Source organism: Sus scrofa, chromosome 11 (assembly GCF_000003025.6).
Source record: "Sus scrofa isolate TJ Tabasco breed Duroc chromosome 11, Sscrofa11.1, whole genome shotgun sequence".
Lineage (NCBI taxonomy): Eukaryota > Metazoa > Chordata > Mammalia > Artiodactyla > Suidae > Sus > Sus scrofa.
This window is the reverse complement of record NC_010453.5, coordinates 11,796,703-11,804,452: the sequence shown is the minus strand read 5'-3', so window position 1 is coordinate 11,804,452 and position 7,750 is coordinate 11,796,703.

The following is a 7,750-nucleotide window of genomic DNA, read 5'->3' as shown; positions in this document are numbered from 1 at the left end:
CTTAGGATGGCATTCATTCCACAAATACTTCTTAAGCATCTATAATGCACCAGGTGTTATGCTGGGTACTCAGTACATAACAGAAAACCAAATAAATCAACCCCTTGGTTTCTACAGTTCGTAGTGCAGTGGTGGATAAACATTAATCAAATAATGACACAAATAACATTTCAACTATGATGAGTATTATTAAAGGGGAGATGCAGGGTACAATGAGAGATCTTAACAGGGGAATTTTATGGAGAGACGGAGGTCAGAGAAGGCTTCTTGCACTGAGATTAGAAGCCTGAGTAAGAATTAGGCAAAGAAGAGGGTAAAGAGCATTTAGGGAAATGGTTTGTGCAAAGCTTCAGTGGTGGAAGGGAGCATGCTACCCAAAGGACTAAAATCTGGCCAGTGTGGAGGAAGACAGATGCAAGACACCTGAGAGACAGATGGGCGAGGTAGGTCTTATAGGGAGAATAGTGGTTCATCTTTATTCCCAGAGGAATTGATGGGTTTCAAATAAGAGATGAAGGTGATGATGGGATTGGAGTAAACTCATTTCAAAGAGTTTACTCTGGCAATGGTAGGGAGCTTTGAGGGGGTGAGGCTGAGAAGATAGAGGTAGAAAGCATACAGATAAAAGATAATTGTAACAAAGCAATCTACAGATTCAATGCAATCCCTATCAAATTACCCATGACGATTTTCACAGAACTAGAACAAACAATTCAAAAATTTATATGGAACCACAAAAGACCCAGAATTGCCAAAGCAATCCTGAGGAATGAAAACCAAGCAGGAGGCATAACTCTCCCAGACTTCAGGCACTATTACAAAGCTACAGTAATCAAGACAGTGTGGTACCGGTATAAAAATAGACATACAGACCAATGGAACAGAACAGAGAATCCAGAAATAAACCCAGACACCTATGGTCAATTAATCTTCGACAAAGGAGGCAAGAAGATAAAATGGGGAAAGACAGTCTTTTCCGCAAGTAGTGCTGGGAAACCTGGACAGCTGCATGCAAATCAATGAAATTGGAACTCACCCTCACACCATGCACAGAAATAAACTCAAAATGGCTTAAAAACTTAAACAAAAGACAAGACACCCTCAAACTCCTAGAAGAGAATATAGGCAAAACATTCTCTGACATCAACTGTACAAGTCTTTTCTCAGGTCAGTCCCCCAAAGCAAAAGAAATAAAAGCAAAAATAAACCAATGGGACCTAGTCAAATTGACAAGCTTTTTGCACAGCAAAGGAAATCATAAAAAAAAAAAAAAAAGACAACCTAGGGAATGGGAGAAAATAGTTTCAAATGATGCAACTAACAAGGGTTTAATCTCTAAAATGTATGAACAATTTATACAACTCAACAGCTAAAAAACCAACAACCCAATTGAAAAATGGACAAAAGACCTGAATAGACATTTCTCCAAAGATACACAAATGGCCAACAAGCACATGAAAAAATGCTCAACATCACTGATTATTAGATAAATACAAATCAAAACTACTGTGAGGTGTCACCTCACACCTGTCAGAATGCCCATCATTAATAAGCCCACAAATAACAAATGCTGGAGAGGGCATGGATAAAAGGGTACCCTCCTACTATGTTGGTGAGAATGTAAATTGGTACAACCACTATAGAAATCAGAATGGAGGTTCCTCAGAAAACTAAATATAGAACTACCATATGACCCAACAACCCCACTCTTGGGCATATATCTGGACAAAACTTTCATTGAGAAAGATACATGCACCTGTATGTTCACTGAAGCACTATTCACAATAGCCAAGACATGGGAATGACCTAAATGTCCAAGGACAGATGAATGGATTAAAAAAATGTGGTATATGTACACAATGGAATACTACTCAGCCATGAAAAAGAACAAAATAATGTCATTTGCAGCAACATGAATGGAACTAGAGACTTTCCTACTAAGTGAAATAAGTCAGAAAGAGAAAGACAAATACCACATGATATCACTTATATCTGGAATCTAATATACAGCACAAATGAACCTTTCCACAGAAAAGAAACTCATGGACTTGGAGAACAGACTTATGGTTGCCAAGGGGGAGGGGGAGGGAGTGGGATGGAGTGTGAATTTGCGGTTAATAGACACAAACTATTGTATTTGGAGTGGAGAAGCAATGAGACCATGCTGTATAGCACAGGGAACTCTTATCTAGTCACTTGTGATGGAACATGATGGAGGATAATATGAGAACAAGTGTGTGTGTGTGTGTGTGTGTGTGTGTGTGTGTGTGTATGACTGGGTCACTTTGCTGTACAGTAGAAATGACAGAACACTAAATCAACTATAATGGAAAAAATAAAAATCATACAAAAACTAAAAAAGATAATGGTAGAATACATTCATGCAGTGACAGAGGAGATGGAGAATATGAATATTTAGGAGCTATTCTTAACAGGACTTGAATATAAGGGGCTTGAGCAAGAGTTGTCAGGGATGACTTTAGCTTTCTTGCTTATAGAAATAGATAATGGTCCCCCCAGTTCCCTGAGTTAGGAAACTCTGGAAGAGAGCCAGCTGAAGGAGCAGAGGTAGATGCAGAAATTAATTTCAGATACATTCTCTTTGAGCTGACTGTGACACATCCAAGAGACCTAGAGCTTGCAGTATGATACACTAGTCTGGAGCCCAGAAGTCATAAATCTGAAGTTGTCTATACATAGGAACTGATGGATGAGAATGCCTGAGATGAGTGTAGAGTAAGAGGAGAGGAGAGGCTCTAAGATTGAGTCCTAAAGAAATTCAACATTACATTGAGTCAAAGAAGCTAGTTTCCAAAAGCCACATATGGTATGGTTCCATTTGTATGATTGGGTAGAGGAAGAAATTCACAAAATAAGACACAAAGAAGCAGCTGGGAAAGTAGGAAGGACCCAGGAGAGGGCTGCACTGTGAAGGGATGAGTGTAGGGTAAGGAAATAAAGCCAGACCAATACAGTTAACTCTTCAGAGAGCTTTGGTTGAGAATGGAAGGTCAGAGATAACACAGGCTGGAAGGGAATTAGTTCAATGTGTTATCTTTTAAAATCCAGAGAAGCATTTACGCATTAAAAAGCTCATTAGGGAGTTTCCACTGTGGCACAGTGGGTTAAGAATCCAACTGAAGCAGCTCAGGTTGCTGCAGAGATGCAGGTTCAGTCCCTGGCCCAGTGCAATGGGTTAAAGGCGCTGGCACTGCCGCAGCTGCAACACAGGTTGGCAGTCATGGCTCAGATTCAATCCCTGGCCTGGGAACTTCCATATGCCATGGTTGTGGCCATAAAAAAAAAGCCCATTAATTATGTATTAAGAAGACAGATACATTGAGAGAGGAATGAATGTAAAAGTCCATCAAGATTCAACATCATTACTCAGGATAATACAAATGGAAATCTCAATAAGATGACACTTCACACACACTAGGATGGCTAAAATTAAAAAGGCAGACAGTAACAAGCATTGAAAAAGATGAGAATTGGAACCCTCATTCATTGCTGGTGGGATTTTAAAATGTCGCATCTACTCTGAAAAATAATTTGGCAATTCCTCAAATTGATAAACATAGAGCTATGGTCAGACCTTGCAATTCTACTCCTAGGTATATAGCCAAGAGAATTCAAAACATATGTCCACTCAGAAACCTGTACACACATGTTTATAGCAGCATTATTCAGAATAGCCAAAAAGTGGAAATATAAATGTGATCAACTTTTGAGTAGATAAATACAAAGTGCTACATGCATACAACTGGTGTTTTCTGCCACAGCAGGATGAGAAGTACTAACTCATGCTACAACACAGCTGAACCTTGAAAACATTACACTGAGTGAAAGAAGCTAGTTACCAAAAGCCGCATAGGGTATGGTTCCATTCATGTAAAATGTTTAGGCAAATCACTGAACCAGACAGTAGATTAATGTTGCCAAGGGCAAGGGGGAGATGATGGCAGGGAGTGACTGGTAGCAGGTATGGGGTTTCTTTTGTTGATGATGAATATGTTCTAAAATGATGTAAGTGGCGATAGTTGCACAACTATGTGAATATACTACAAACTCCCAACACATGCACTTTATTATTACTTTTTTGTCTTTTGTCTTTTTAGGGCTGAACCCACGGCATATGGAGGTTCTCAGGCCAGGGTTCCAATGGGAGCTGTTGCTGCCAGCCTACGCCAGAGTCAAAGAAAGGCCAGATCCGAGCAGCATCTGCGATCTATACCACAGCTCATGGCAATGCTGGATCCTTAACCCACTGAGCAAGGCCAGGAATGAAACCCACAACCCTCATGGTTCGTAGTCGGATTCATTTCCACTGCACCACGATGGGAACTCCCCAACATATGCACTTTAAAAGGGTAAATTCTATGATATGTGAAGTGGAGAGGTCTTCCTACTCCTACCAAGGGCACCTGCTGATTTGAACAAGGGGGCTTTTGCACAGCTGTAACTATTCTTCTAGGTCCAGTGCACTGGGGCCTCACTGTCAGCCTCAGGAGGAGTCAGAGCCAAGAGACACTGAAATGCCATTGCATTCAGCTAAACCAACTGCATCTTGGTAAAGCTGTTATTTTTTACAATTAGGACTTTTTATGTTCCTATTCTCTCTCTCCTGCCTCACCTTTTGCCTGTGCACCTCCCTTTCTGAGACACCTCCTCCTCCATTCAGTCAAGCTCTACTCATCCTGGAAGACCCCACTGGCATTCTCAGTTTGGTGATGTCTTTGCTAACCAGGCCCACCTCCACTCCAGAGAGTTAACTGGGTCACCTCTGCTTTGTGTACCACTGTACTATTTAGCACTGTCTACCATTAAAAATCATCTCACTAGAGGGCAATTATGTGTTTGCAGGCCTCTCTTCGCCCACTGGAGCTTCTTGGGAGAAATGACCTCCTCTCACCCATGCTTTTCTCTGTAGCACTCATTTAGCACTATGCCCAAAAGTAAGAGATGTTTAACAAATACTTTAGCACAAAAGGTTGGAGGGATGGGGAGAGGATGAATGCCTTCGTGAGCAACTGGATTGTCAGTGAAAAAGAGAAAGCTTTCAAATATTATAAAGTACTCTAGCTTTCTACATTAAATTACTTAAAGAAACAACAACTACTGTGTCTATACATTGGCTTAAGTTTACCAATGTTGAGCGTTCATCAACAATGAATAAATAGATAGTCGGTGTGTTAGCCTCATTACCCTTTCAGCTTAAGAAGCTGTTTATTTAGTTAGCATAAACTTGTTTTTTAATAGTTTTGTAGAAAGGATATTCAGCAAACAAATGTTAATCCTGAGTATGGAAAAGTCAACACAAGCAGTGTCTTGATTCTGCAACTTAACAGACACCATTTTGATGTGCTAATAGCTGCAAATAAGAACTGCAGTGATCAGTTATCACTTGGAAGAAGTGCTAACTAAATGTTAGCACATGTGGCACTGAAATAGTAAATTAGGAAAATCTTCTGGATAACAACAATTTCAACAGACCCAAGCCCCAAACTAGGAAGGTTTTCAGAGTTGCTATTTTTCTCCGCAGTTAAAACGGCTGTATCCTCTTCTGAGGGCAGGATCAAGATGGCAGAGGAGTAGGACATGGAGCTCACCTTCTCCCACAAACACATCAAAACAATCAAACCAAAAAACCCCCCAAAAAACAAACCAAAAAAAACCCGCTTCTACATGTAAAACAATTTGCACAAAACATCTACTAAATGCTGGCAGAAGACCTCAGACTTCCAAAAAGGGTGAGAAACCCTCCATGTAACTGAGTAAAACAAAAGGGGAAAAAAAAGAGAGAGAGAAAGAGAAAAAAGGGAATCAGGTTGGGACCAGCACTTCTGAGATGGAGCTGTGAAAGAGGAAAGGAATCCTCACTCTGGGAGGCCACCTAACTGATGGGGAGACTAGTCAGGATGGAGGGGGAGCCTCAAAGTTAGGAGGACTGAGGAGGGCAAAGCAGAGAGAGCCACACAGACCATCAGTGCCATCAACAGGGATACCACAGCCTGGGACACTCAGGCGGTAGCTGGGCACTGAAACTCAGGCTTTGGAGGTCAGTTCTGGGAGAGGACTAGGGTTGGCTGTGTGGAAAGAGCCTGAGGAGGCCAGGAGCAGTGTGCCACAGGAAGTGCAGGAGAAGGCCTGGGCCCACCAGAGAAGCAAGGCACCACTGCTGGGGAGAGAGCAATGAGAGGGGGAGGGGGACGCCATAGGAACCTATGCATACCCAGGCTGTCCGGTGGCCAGGTCCTCTTGCATGGGCTATAGGGGCGGGAGCAAACCACCACGGCCATGTCAGATTCCAGAGGTGAGCACAGCCCACCACCGCTAAGGGGCCAGTGATCAGGTACTGCCTGTGGCCCCAGTCAACTCAGGGTTGCCTCTGCAAAGGACTGTCCCTTGCCCTTACCTCCCTGGAAACATACATGCCCCGCAGTTGCCACGGCCAAGGGTTCTGGGTGCTGCCCCCACATCCCTGAGGGTCACTGCCACTGGAACTGAGCAGTCTGCAACCCCCACATCCTCATGGGTTACTGCCACTGCCAAAGGCACAGTGACCGGGTGCTGCCTGCAGCCACAGCCCACTGACCTCACCTCCTGGAGGCATGTGCAGGCCACACACCAGTACATCCCCTATCAAGGGGATAATGGCCTACACACACTGAGGAAAGAGATAGCAAGCATCGAAACCAAAAGCAGCCCTCATATTAAAAAAAAAAAAAAAAAAAGTAAGACATCACAAGCTACCCACGGGATGCTGCTGCATTTAAATAGTACTCTAAGACTATAATAGCCAACTGTTTTTCCTAAACTCACAGAGTAAGAAAAATATAAGCAAAATGAAACAGAGGAAGCATTCACAGTTAAAAGAACATGAGAATTCCTCTAGAAGTTCCTGAGTTAAAAAAGGAGGCAGTGAAAATATTGACAGAATAAGGAACACCTACAGACAGTAATGCATATTACTTTAAAAACTAGAATCTATAAGGGGGAGCCAAGAAAAATTTATAAACTTCATTTGCAGTGATTAAAGCTAAGTTAAAGGCACTAAACAGCAGAATAAATAATACAGAGGAACAAATAAGGGACTTGGAAGACAGAATAATGGAACTATCACCCACCAGGATAGCAGACAGAAAGGCAAAAGGAAAAAAAAAAAAAAAGGAAGCAATATAAGAGATCTATGGGATAATATAAAGCATGCCAATCTACACATAATAGGGATTCCAGAAGGAGAAGAAAAAAGGGGATTGAAAATGGATTTGAAGAAATTATGGGAGTTCCTGCTGTGGCTCAATGGAAATGAATCCAACTAGCAGCCATGAGGACACAGATTCGATCTCTGTCCTTGCTCAGTAGGTTAAGGATCTGGCGTTGCCATGAGCTATGGTGTAGGTTGCAGACACAGCTTAGATCCCGTGTTGCTGTGGCTGTGGCACAGACCAGCAGCGACAGCTCCAATTCGCCCCCTAGCCTGGGAACCTCCATATGCCTTGGGTGTAGCCCAAAAAGACCAAAAAAAATTAAAAAAGAAAAAAAAAAGAAATTATGGCTGAAAACTTCCCAAATCTAAAGGAAACAGATATCAAGATACAGGAAGCACAAAGGGACCAAACAAGCTGAATCTAAACAGACCTACATCAAGACATGTTATAATAAAAATGGCAAAAGTCAAAGATAAGGAGAGGATTCTAAAGGCAGCAAGAGAAAAACAGTTAATTTGCAAGGGAACCTGCATAAGGCT